This window comes from Muntiacus reevesi, chromosome 17 (assembly GCF_963930625.1).
Source record: "Muntiacus reevesi chromosome 17, mMunRee1.1, whole genome shotgun sequence".
NCBI classification, from domain to species: domain Eukaryota; kingdom Metazoa; phylum Chordata; class Mammalia; order Artiodactyla; family Cervidae; genus Muntiacus; species Muntiacus reevesi.
Genome location: NC_089265.1, coordinates 56,051,729 through 56,064,149, shown reverse-complemented (window position 1 = coordinate 56,064,149; position 12,421 = coordinate 56,051,729). Strand labels below are relative to the sequence as shown.

The 12,421-nt window shown below is 47.8% G+C and overlaps 2 pseudogenes; one reads left to right on the top strand and one right to left on the bottom strand.

The window, feature by feature from the left end:
• Positions 1 to 3,661: 3,661 nt before the first annotated feature.
• On the bottom strand, positions 3,662 to 8,945 carry LOC136148365 (succinate dehydrogenase [ubiquinone] cytochrome b small subunit, mitochondrial pseudogene; annotated as a pseudogene).
• A 44-nt stretch (positions 8,946 to 8,989) lies between these two features.
• LOC136148364 (olfactory receptor 2S2-like) lies at positions 8,990 to 9,950 on the top strand (annotated as a pseudogene).
• Positions 9,951 to 12,421: the final 2,471 nt, after the last annotated feature.

The following is a 12,421-nucleotide window of genomic DNA, read 5'->3' as shown; positions in this document are numbered from 1 at the left end:
CTTTCCTTAACCGTTCGTGAGAGCAGGTCCCCAGAGCTCTCTTGCCAGGAGACACCCAGGACACCCAGGCCGAGGCCATGGAGTCACAACCCTCGACCCTCAGGTCCAAGGGGCAGGACTGCAGGGAGACCCGGTCTTCAGATGCCTGTCCACGGTCTCTGCTGTGCCCGCCTCACCCTGCCGGGCCCTCCTGGGGCAGCACAGGGAGCCTGGGGTCTCTGAAGCCCCATCGTGCCGAGACTGCAGACTTGTGTCACTGCAGAGTCTGAACTTAAATTGGACAGGGACTGTGAGGTCCCCGGAGGCAGGGAGCAGGAGAGATGTCTCCGTGGCAGGGGACCAGGAGGCTGGGCCTCGGGGGCTCGGGGCCTCGATCCTGGCCCACCCCAGCACAGCGTATTTGCTGGGAATGCACTCAGCACTCCTCACTCTGCTCTCTCCAGTCTTGGATCACCACACCTGTCATCTGCTCAGCCACCTGCTGACACCCAGATCACTGGACCAACAGGTAGGAGGCAAGGAGAATCCATCTGCAATGTTGACTCGTCTCATGAAACCTTTTATAAACATACAAAAACCAGAATGTCTGCTTGGAGAAGGGAACATAATGATATTAATATATCGGTTGCCACTCACTGAATATTCACCCTGGGCCAAGCTCTGTGCTGAGACCTTTCACTGGATCCTCAAAATCATCCCATGAGGAAATGCTACTCTTATTTCTACAGGTAAGGAGGCTGAGGCTGAGAAAGCCGTGAGCAAGTGGCAGGTCTCAGTCCTGTGCTTGGCGGTCTGACTCCGAAGCCCACCCTCACCAGCTCTGCCATCACAGTGAGGAGGAGTGATGGGGGAATGCAGATGCGGGCACTTCTGGGACATCATAACAGAAGCTGCTGCTTCTTGTGCCCCTCACTTTCCTTTCAAATCATTTCTGAAGTAAAATTAATATTAAATTGTTCAAACTAGATTTACCAGCCAATGAAACTGACATGATATTTACTGGGTCGGATGTTCTTAGAAAGATGAGGGAATGTTTTGGAGATGGTCCAGAGTACCAGAGATCACATAATGAATGGCTTCATTTCACACAAGGAGAAACTCAACCACGGTCATTCAGGAGAAAGGGAACAAGGGCAAGAGTAAAACCTGGATCCTCACTCTCAGTCCGGGGTTCCTTCCATGGCATCACCCTGCCTCTCAGGAGGAGTAAAAACTGGGGAGAAAATTAGACAGTGTTTCTCAGAGACACACAATCTCCTATCACTCTGTAAACCTGACTTTCCAGGACATGATGGAATGAGAGACCTGTCAGACAGAGGCTAGAGTGATATCCTGAATCTACTGCAAAACCCCATTGCACCAAAATGCTCCCCAGCATGTCTGGTCCTCATCCTCTGGGCGTACGGGAGGATTACACAGGGCAGCAGTCTGTGGACAGATGGGACACATCTCACTTCTCGGTCAGAGCAGTGACCTGTCAGTGTAAGATGTTCTGGTGGGTTCTTTCCCAGATGGAAGAACTGGTGATGTCCCAGAGGGTGGAGCCAGGGTTTCTGAGGACGAAAACCTGGGACAGAGACCCCTGCAATCCACACGGAGGGTGAGACTAAACCTCTGTCCTGGTAAGCCGCTAAAATCATGAGGCTGTGTGTGACTGCAGCAAGACCCTGATCATCTACTTTTTCCTTCCACTGTAAGATCTTTTTAATTTTCAAGCTTTAAGCTTTTGGTTTTGTCTTGGGGTATAGCTGATTAACAATATTGAGGTAGTTTCAGGTGAGCAGGGAAGGGCCTCCGTCATACAGATGCATGGGCCCGTTCCCCTCCTACCCCTCCCCACCATCCAGGCTGGCACAGAACACTGGGTAGAGCTCCATGTGTTGTGCAACATGTCCTTGCTGGTTATCCTTTTTGAAAATAGACAAAACTCAGCTCATCTTAATCGAGGGACCAAGAGAACTACAGCTGCTCTCTGTGGTGCCAGCTGAGCCCATGTTGCAGTCCAAGCTGTCAGTAACCTGGAAGCATGGTATTGCCTAGACACAGCCTTATTTCTCTGAGTCACAAGCCTACAGCTTCATAGGCTGTTCCTGATTCCCATGAAAATGTTCTGATCAGATTTGCTTCAGTTGCAAGGAAACCCACCTGTCTCCTCATTCAGCTCTTGACAGAGGGCGGTTGTTCTTGCATGGAGAAAACGGATCCCCCAAATCTCTCGTCCCGGTAGTCTCATCCTGTGGGTGCACACGGGGGGAAGGGGAAGGAGGGTGATTTCCAGGTAGGAATTCGGGGATCAGGATTTTAGCAGACGGAAGCACTAGATCTCAAATGGCAGCTCCTGTGGGGGCTGCTGGAGGGGCTGTGGGTAAATCGCACACAGCCTGTGATTTCTGCAGCTCACAGTGAGACGTCCCACAAACACAGCAGATTGATCGAGCTCACAGCTGTGAGCATCGTGTGTCAGGACGGTCAGTGCTGTGGGGGCGTCTGAGAAGGTGACCGCGCAGCAGAGTTGGGTGTGAGCGGAGCCTTGGAGGATGGGTGGGAGACAAAGGGGCTCCAGCCTGAGGAAAGCAGGAGAAGAGGGAGGGAACAGGAGATGTGGGAATTGTCCACCAGCGGGAACTGATCTGCTGAGGCTGGAGCAGCCTGCACCAAGGGATGTGTAGGAGGTGAGGGCAGGCACAGGCCAGAGGCTGATGAGAAAGCCCTCCCATGTCCATGCCGTTCCCACCTGGCCTCTCTGATGGAGACAAGGGTGGGGAAGAGAAGAGCAGAGTCTGGTGGTATCCCATCTTTTATCTGCCTGAAAACTCTCCCTACACCTGTATCCCGGGTCACTCTTGGACATTACCAGTTCTTTCTGTAGCAACACACCCAATAAACACTGAGTTCTTAGAACTGAATCTTAAGATGAAAGTCAAACATGAAGTGGCTCAGTCGGGTCCGACTCTTTGTGACCCCATGGACAGAAGCCTACCAGGCTTCTCCATCCATGGGATTTTCCAGGCAAGAGTACTGGAGTGGGCTGCCATTTCAAGCGGCAGGACTGATCTAACCACATGAAGTCATGACCTAGGCAACCCCACTTTTATTCTGTTTTATTATACTGCATTTTATTTTTCTGAAAAAATTGGCTTTATGGAATACATTTCACATTAGAAATTCCCAGTGGGAAAACAACAACTTATCACTTATAATTTTATATTTGTGGACAGATTATTTTAGGACAAGTAAAATAAACACATTTGAGCATTAAGTCTTGGTTTAGAATCTGTAACAATTTGAAACATCTATAAAGGGACCTCTGCCCTAAATGGAGCTTCTCTACATTCAGAAACTCTCCAGGCTCTTCTTCCTAGGTTTTAGAAATCAGTAATATGAAATATCAGCATTTCTAATTTTCAAATTTCCCTAAGACATGTAACCCTCAGTAACTGGTATCAACTGAACAGAGGGGAAGGTTTACAAAAACTAAACACTGCCTAATTTTCTGCAGTCTTTACTTATGAATTAAGTTTTCCCTTTCTCCATCATCCCAGGACAAATATAGATGTTTGATGAGATACTGAGAGTAACAAAGCTGAATTCCCTTTAAGAGTTTGATAAACTAAAAGGCAAAAAGCTCTTATATAAAGTTCAGTTATTCTATGAGACTTGTGAAAAGCTGAGACACTCCATTAGCTCCCCAGAATACAGAATTCAGCCTTATAATTTCTTAAGATCCAACTTCCCTCAATCTTTCCTCAAAGATTAAATGTTAAAAACAATCAGGTGATTACGAGAAGAGGTTTGTCTCACCAATGTTTTTCCTTCTTATTGTGAGTTGAAATGGCATGACAGAGCAGAGGCAAGGAGGTGTACAATCAATTCTCAAGGTATTAAGTCTAAAAGGTCAGAGTTTCACCAGCATAGCCACAGCTTTGCAGATGCCCACGCCATGATAGTTGACGTAACAGAGTCCAGCAAATGTGAAAGCCGAGAGCACCAAAAGGGCTGTCTTGGCAGCCTTCTGCACTGCATCCCCCTGACCATGGTCAGTAACAAGTTGTCCAATGCCCCAGTGACTGTGAAGAGTGAGGGTTGCAGCCAGAGAGTAGTCCATCCAGAACAAGGATTCAAATAAGCAGCTGGAAGTAGGCCCAGGAGCAAACACTGACAACCCTCTCACCAGTCCAGTGGAGAGATGCAGCCTTGGAACCAGCATAGTGGCTGGCTGACAGGTGAATATGCGGTGTTCCACACCATCGTTGGGCAGGTCGGTCCTGGAGAAATGCTGAGACAGGAGCTGGTCTGACCACTGGGGTTCGGAGGAATAGAGCTCACCCTCTCTGGAGCCACAAAGGACACTCAGCCTCTAGAGAGTCGATGTGTCGCTCCTGAAGGTTCAAGGTCAACCAGCAAACCTAGGCTCCCTTTTAACCTCTGCTTCCGAGACCTCAGGTTTATTTTGTCTTTACATCCTAGACTCAAAGAAGTTCTAGAGGTTTCTAAAGCCCGCAGAGGGGAAGGGATAGGACCAAGGTCACCAAGGGACAAGGGGATGACTATAAACCCTGCAGGGGCAGAAGGCCCTATTTGCCTCGGCTGTGTTCCCAGCACCTAACACATAGGAGTTGGTCAACAATAATTTGCAGGATGTGTGGATGAATGAGCCATCATACTCAGGCAATTCTTCACCTTTTTTGCCAAACTTCGGCAAGAGAATTCCTACCTTTAATGTTTACATGGATAAGATTTATGGTCAATGATTGACCTAGATTAAACAAATTCCCCTGTATGTTTCATAACTCCCTCAACAATCATCCTGATTAAGGCTGGAGGCAGGAAAATCAGCATTGCCTATGGGGAGAGAGAGGGTCATGGCAGATGCTGGAATTCTTGTCTGGGAGGCAGGGAGCACAGGTTCAGCAGGTGTCGATAGCTGAAGGTACAATCTCTGATCTGGAGCCTTGTTGATGGACGGATCAGCAGCCTCTCTCTATCTGAGTCTCATCTGCACCAAACAGAATCCCCTTTTTTCAGAAGGAAATTGAGTCTCAAAGACCTAGTGACTTGGTCAACATCACACAGTTAGGCTGGTGATGAAGCTATTATGCAACAATGGGGGTTTTCTTAAATTATTTTTTTATGGAAGGAGAATTGCTTTACAGAATTTTGTTGTTTTCTGTCAAACCTCAACATGAATCAGCCATAGGTATACATATATCTCCTCCTTTTTGAATATCCCTTCCATCTTCCTCCCCATCCCACCCTTCTAGGTTGATACAGAGCTCCTGTTTGAGTTTCCTGAGCCATACAGAGAATTCTTGTTGGCCATCTATTTTACATATGGTAATGTAAGTGTCCATGTAACTCCTTCCATCCATCTCACCCTCTCCTCCCCTCGCCCCATGTCCATGTGTCTGTTCTCTCTGTCTGTTTCTCCATTGCTGCCCTGGAAATAAATTCTTCAGTTCCATTTTTCTAGATTCCGTATATATGTATTAGAATATGATATTTCTCTTTTTCTTTCTGACTTACTTCACTCTGTATAAGAGGTTCAATGTTCACCCACCTCATTAGGACTGACTCAAATGCATTACTTCTTTTGGCTGAGTAATATGTTCACTGGAAGGACTGGTGTTGAAGCTGAAACTCCAGTACTTTGGCCACCTGATGTGAAGAGCTGACTCATTTGAAAAGACCCTGACACTGGGAAAGATTAAGGGCAGGAGGAGAAGGGGACGACAGATGATGAGATGGTTGGGTGGCATCACCGATTCAATGGACATGAGTTTGGGTAAATCTCCAGGAGTTGGTGATGGACAGGGAGGCCTAGCGTGCTGCACTTTTTGGGGTCACAAAGAGTTGGACACGAATGAGCAACTGAACTGAACTGAACTGATCATTCCTTTGTGTATATGTACCACAACTTCTTTACCCATTCATCTGTTAATGAACATCTAGGTTGTTTCCATGTTCTAGCTATTGTAAATAGTGCTACAATAATCAATGGGGTACATGTGTTTTTTTCACTTTTGATTTCCTCAGGGTATCTGCCTCGAGTGGGATTTTTGGGTCATTTGGTGGTATTATCCCTAGTTTTTAAAGGAATTTTCTTACCATCTTCCATAGTGACTGTATCCATTTACATTCCCACCAATAGTGCAAGAGCGTTCCCTTTTCTCCACACCCTCTCCAGATTTATTGTTTGTAGACTTTTTGATGATGGCCATTCTGACCGGTGTGGGGTGATATCTCATTGTAGTTTTCATTTGCATTTCTCTAATAATGAGCAATGTTGAGCAGCTTTTCATGTGTTTGTTAGCCATCTATATGTCTTCTTTGGAGAAATGTCTGTTTAGTGTTTTTCCCACTTTTGTTGGGTTGTTTGTTTTTCTGGTATTGAGTTGGATGAGTGGCTTGTATATTTTGGAAATTAATCCTTTGTCAGTTGTATCAGTTCCTATTCTTCTCTCCCATTCTGAGGGTTGTCTTTTCACCTTGCTTATAGTTTCCTTTGCTGTGCAAAAGCTTTTAAGTTTCATCAGGTCCTCTTGTTTACTTTTGTTTTTATTCCCATTACTCTAAGAGGTGGGTCATAGTGGATCTTGCTTTGATTCATGTCATCGATTGCTCTGCCTATGTTTTCCTCTAAGAGTTTTATAGTTTCTGGTCATTTATTTAGATCTTTAATCCATTTTGAGTTTATCTTTGTGTATGGTGTTAGGAAGTGTTCTAAATTCATACTTTTACATGTAGCCATCCAGTTTTCCCAGCACCATTTATTGAAGAGGCTGTCTTTGCTCCATTGTATATTTTTGCCTCCTTTGTCAAAAATAAGGAACCCATAGGTGTTTGGGTTTATTTCTGGGCTTTCTAGCTTATTCCATTGGCCTGTATTTCTGTTTTTGTGCGAGTACCATACTGTCTTGATGACCGTAGCTTTGTAGTATCATCTGAAGTCAAGAAGGTTGGTTCCTCTAGCTCCATTCTTTTTTCTCAAGACTGCTTTGGCTCTCTGGGGTCTTTTGTGTTTCCATATGAATTCTGAAACTTTTTGTTCTAGTTCTATGACAAATGTCATTGGTAATTTGATAGGGATCACACTGAATACGTAGCTTGCATTTGGTAGTATTGTCATTTTCACAATATTGATACTTCCTATGCAGGAACATGGAATCTCTCTCCATCTGTTTATGTCATCTTTGATTTCCTTCATCAGTGCCTTATAATTTTTTGTGTGGGGTTCTTCTCTCTCCTTAGGTAACTTGATTCCTAAATATTTAATTCTTTTTCTTACAATGGTGAATGGGATTGATTCCTTACTTTCTCTTTCTGATTTTTCATTGTTGGTATACAGAAATGCAAGTGATTTCTGTTATTGATTTTACTTCTGAAACTTTGCTAAATTGACTGATAGGATCTAGTAATTTTCTGATGCTATCTTTAGGGTTTTCTATGTCACAATGGGTGTTTGAATTGCGTGTTAACTCTCTGTGGTGGGACAGCCATTGGCAGCACTCGCTGTATGAAACTCAGGAGGGAGGCAGGCAGAGAGCCTCTGCTCTCTGCTGTGGTGAGGAGACGGGTGTGCAGCCCAGGAACAGGGGGGATGGCCAAGGGCTGTGGGAGGAGATGGGAGCAGGTGGGAGAGGAAGAGAGATGACCTGGGCTCTGTAGAGGAGGAAGCAAGGAAGAACATGCCTTCAAAAGGGAACGTCTTGAGCAAAGATGTATCTCTGGGAAAGGGCATGGGTTATTCAGAAAAGGCTGGGCCCATGGGCCTATATGAATGATAAATACAGTTAGCAGGAGAATTCAGGGATATATCCAGCCCTGAAGGAGAGACTGGGCTCTGATGTTTCACAGGATACTGGCCTCAAGTATCTAGGTGTGAGGGAATGGAGGGAAGTATAAATACATCTTCTGAAAGGTTAAAATTCACTGTCAGTTCCCATTCCTCCCTTAGAACAGGGATCACAGGGGCTACAAGACAGCTTTCCATCTAGCACTTGACACTTGGCTCCCTCCTGACACTGGCATTTCCCAAGGCGCTGAGACCAGCTCAGAAGAGACATGGAGGTTCCCAGGCAAAGACTATGGCAGCTTCTCACCCTCCCTTTATAGAGCAGGTCAGTGACCCAGGACACCTCTGCCAGATTAGAACCTACCTTTCCCTCCTGTGAAATATTATTGTCAATATCATTTATCCTAAAAACGGATGCCAAGAGGAGACTCACTTGGCCTTTAGGACCAGGGTTAAATGTTGTGACCAATGATTCTACTGGAGTTCATATATTCTAATATACTCTTGTAAACATCAATGCATGGTCTCTGACCTTAAGGAGAGACACCTGAAGAATGCTTGTACATCCTATGCAGTAGACATGTTCAACCTTTATGTCCAAGGGAATGAGGTAACCATCACTCATCACCCACCTGCCCTCCCAAGCTCATCCCATTTCATTTGAGAAAGAGGAGCAGCACTTGTTACAAATGTGGCATCATTTTGTCCACGTTGTTTTCTTACTGCTATAACCCAGCACCTACACAACACCCTGCATGCGGAAGGTACTCAACCAATCCTCAGTGAGTGATGCATCTGAAATCCTATTGGCGTCATTAGCCACAAGAAGCCATAACATAGAAAACGTGCTTCCTCTTGCAGGCAAGAGAAGTGCAGATTCAAAAAGAACTCAAGAAACATGAATTTATTCTCTTGTCTCCCCTAGGCCAGCCTGGGGAGAAGAGAAAAGAGCCTAGGAGATTAGAATGGACCTCATCTCCTATAAGTTACACCAGAACTACAGAACGGAGGGAGCTGAATTGGAGACCTGAAGTCCCCTCTCTCATTGTACCCATGGTGAAGCTGAGCTCCAGACGCAGGGCTGACTCACCCCAGGTCACAATTCACGCTGCTTGGCTCCCGGGCCCACTGGTGCTTTATTCAACACCTTCATGGTGCAGATGGGAAAAGTGGAGAATGAGATGGATGCAGACTGAGATGAATGGGGCAAACCAGACGGTCGAGACGGAGTTTGTCCTGCTGGGGCTACACGACCACCACGACGCAGAGATGGTCCTGTTTGTGCTCTGCCTGGGCATCTACTCCGTGAACATGCTGGGGAACGCCCTCCTCATTGGGCTGAACATGCTGGACCCCCGCCTGCACACCCCCATGTACTTCTTCCTCAGCAACCTCGCCCTCATAGACGTCTGCGGCACATCCTCCGTCGTGCCTCTCATGCTGGTCCACTTCCTGGAAACCCAGAGCACCATCTCCTTCCCTGGCTGTGCCCTGCAAATGTACCTGACCCTGGCGCTGGGCTCCACGGAGTGCGTGCTCCTGGCCACGATGGCATGTGACCGGTACGTGGCGATCTGCCAGCCGCTTCGCTACTCAGAGCTCATGAACCGGCAGACCTGCATGTGGATGGCGGCGCTGAGCTGGGGGGCAGGCTTTGTCAACTCCCTTCTCCATTCTAGTCTCACCTGGAGCCTCCCCTTCTGTGGCCACAATGTCATCAACCACTTCTTCTGTGAGATCTTGGCGGTGCTGAAACTAGCCTGTGGGGATCTCTCTCAATGCGCTGCTATTAATGGTGTCTGGAACTGTTCTGACGCTGGCCCCGCTGCTGCTCATCCTTCTGTCCTACGTGTTCATCCTCACTGCCATCCTGAGGGTGCCCTCTGCTGCCAGCCGGCACAAAGCCTTCTCTACCTGCTCTGCCCACCTCACAGTGGTGGTGATTTTCTATGGAACCCTCTCCTTCATGTACTTCAAACCCAAAGCCAAAGACCTCAACGTGGATAAGCTTATTGCACTGTTCTACGGGGTCGTGACCCCCTCTCTCAACCCTATTATCTACAGCCTGAGGAACGCAGAGGTGAAAGCTGCCGCCATAGCTCTGCTGAGGGGAGACCTCCTCTCCAGGAAGATTTCCCGCTTTCCTGTTGTTCTCTAAGCCCATCAGGCAGGTGAGTGCGTGCTGAGTCGCTTTAGTCCTGTCCAGGTCTTGGGAATCAATGGACTCTACCCTCCAGGCTTCTGTGTTCATGACATTCTCCAGGCAAGATTACTCAAGTGGGTTTCCATGTCCTCTTCCAGGAGATCTTCCTGACCCAGGTATCGAACCAGGACCTCTTATGTCCCCTGTATTGGCGGGGGGGAAGTTTTTACCACTAGCGCCACCTGGGGAACTAGTTATACTATGGCGTGACTTCAAAATTGACTTCCCTGGTGGCTAAGATGGTAAAAGCATCTGCCTACAATGCAGGAGATGCGTTTAACCCCTGGTTTTGGAAAGTCCCCTTGGAAGGAAATGGCAACCCACTCCAGTATTCTTGCCTGGAAAATTCCTTGGACAGAGGAGCCTGGTAAGCTTCAGTCCATGGGGTTGCAAAGAGTTGGACACAACTGAGCGACTTCACTTTGACTACAAACACAAAGGTTCTTTTTCTTGCTCACTCTCCAGGTCCATCAGAGACTGGATGGAGGATATACTTCATCTTGTTCATCCTGTGGGCCTCAAGTTGACAAAGCATCTACTCTATGGCCAACTGTTGGTCAAAAGGCAAAAGAAGAAGAGAAGATCACAAAACCAGTGTCGATTCTTGCAGCTTCCAGTCAGAAAAGACCTCTTATTTCCACTTCTAACTCCTTGGCCATTCACTCAAGGCACAGCCCAGAGCTGACACCAGGGGTTGGGCATGCCCACCGACCCCACATCTGGAAGGAGGAGGAGGACTGAGGAAATCCTGAAGAGCCTGGTGACAATGCCACTACCCTACACTCAACCCAGGAGCTACTAGAAGTTTCTAGAGCTTCTGTTTTCTGAGCAGCTGTCCCTCACTGGCTGCGTCCACATTAATCACCTCGGGGGGCACTGGTTAGCTGGCCTGTGTGTCTCTGGATGGAGTATCCGTCTAGGTTAGAACGGGCCCTCCTAGAGCTTACGTTGCTCTCAGGTTCTGGCTCAGGTTGAGCACGAGAGAGTCTGGAGGAGACATGAAGGCCTAGGCAAGCAGCGCAGAGGCGGCGGGGCCTCACCCTCTGTCAGTGCAGCCCCCGGGCTCCTGCCAGGCCACCTGCAGCTGCTCCGAGCCCCGAGCGAGGGGCCCTCCAATGCAGAGTGCCAGCTCCTTCCGCAGGTCACCAGTGTTGGGGAGGCCACGGAGGTGAAGGCCAGACACGGGTTCCGTGTGTCCCCCGGGTGCTGGCCTGTCCTCACCTCCCCCTTCACCCACCGCGAGCAGGTTCAGCCCCAACCCCAGATGCAGAGGCCGAGCCTGGCTCAGGCTTCTCCTGCAGCTCCCACGGACAGCAGCCCTGCTCTCCACAGCGAAGCCTTATGTCACTCCCACTAGTCCTGCTCCTTTGGCCAGACACTGGCCGATTCACCACTCCAGCACCTAGGATGCCTCCTCCTTACCACCAAAGGAAGACCTTGTTCTGCTCCTGTGTCCTTGGGCTTCCAAAAAACAGCCGCCACGTTTTCAGCCTGATGGTCTACCGAGCCCTGCACACCACCAACTCCTCTTTACGCTGTCTGTACTGCCCCCATCTCTGTATGCTGTTCATGCGGTTCTCTGGGGAGATCTGAGACTTGTTCTCAAGCCACCTCAGACACCATCACTTGCACATGGACTTTCCCAGCCCTTTAAAGGGGTCTCTGCTTTCTGTCCCTCCGCACTTTGTTGGAACAAATTGTTTGGTATCTAAGCCCTTCTGCCTGATGTTGAGGCTGAAACTCCAATACTTTCACTACTTGATGCAAAGAACTGACATTTGAAAAGACCCTGATGCTGGCAAAGATTGAAGGCAGGAAGAGAACGGACGACAGAGGATGAGATGGTTGAATGGCATCACCAACTCAATGGGCATGAGTTTGAGTAATCTCCGAGAGTTGGTGATGGACAGGGAGGCCTGTCGTGCTGCAGTCCATGGGGTCACAAAGAGCCAGACTCAACTGAGCGACTGAAATGAACTGAAACTCTTCTGCTCTATGTCCATAATATTTCATAACACTGTGGGTGCCTCGAGGGCAGGACCTTTTAGGGGCTTGTCTCTACAGCTCCACAGAGCTTTCCCTACAGAAGGTTATTGAACTGTCACTCAAATACACAGATGACACCACCCTAATGGCAGACAGTGAAGAGGAAATAAAGAGCCTCTTGATGAAGGTGAAAGAGGAGAGTGAAAAAACTGGTTTAAAACTCAACATGCAAAAAACAAAGATCATGGCATCCAGTCCGATCACTTCATGGCAAACAAATGAGGAAACAATGGAAACAGTGACAGACTTTATTATCTTGGGCTCCAAAATAACTGTATGTGGTGACCACAGCCATGAAATTAAAAGACACTTGGCTACTTGGAAGAAGAGCTATGACAAACCTAGACAGCATATTTATAAGCAGATACATTACTTTGCTG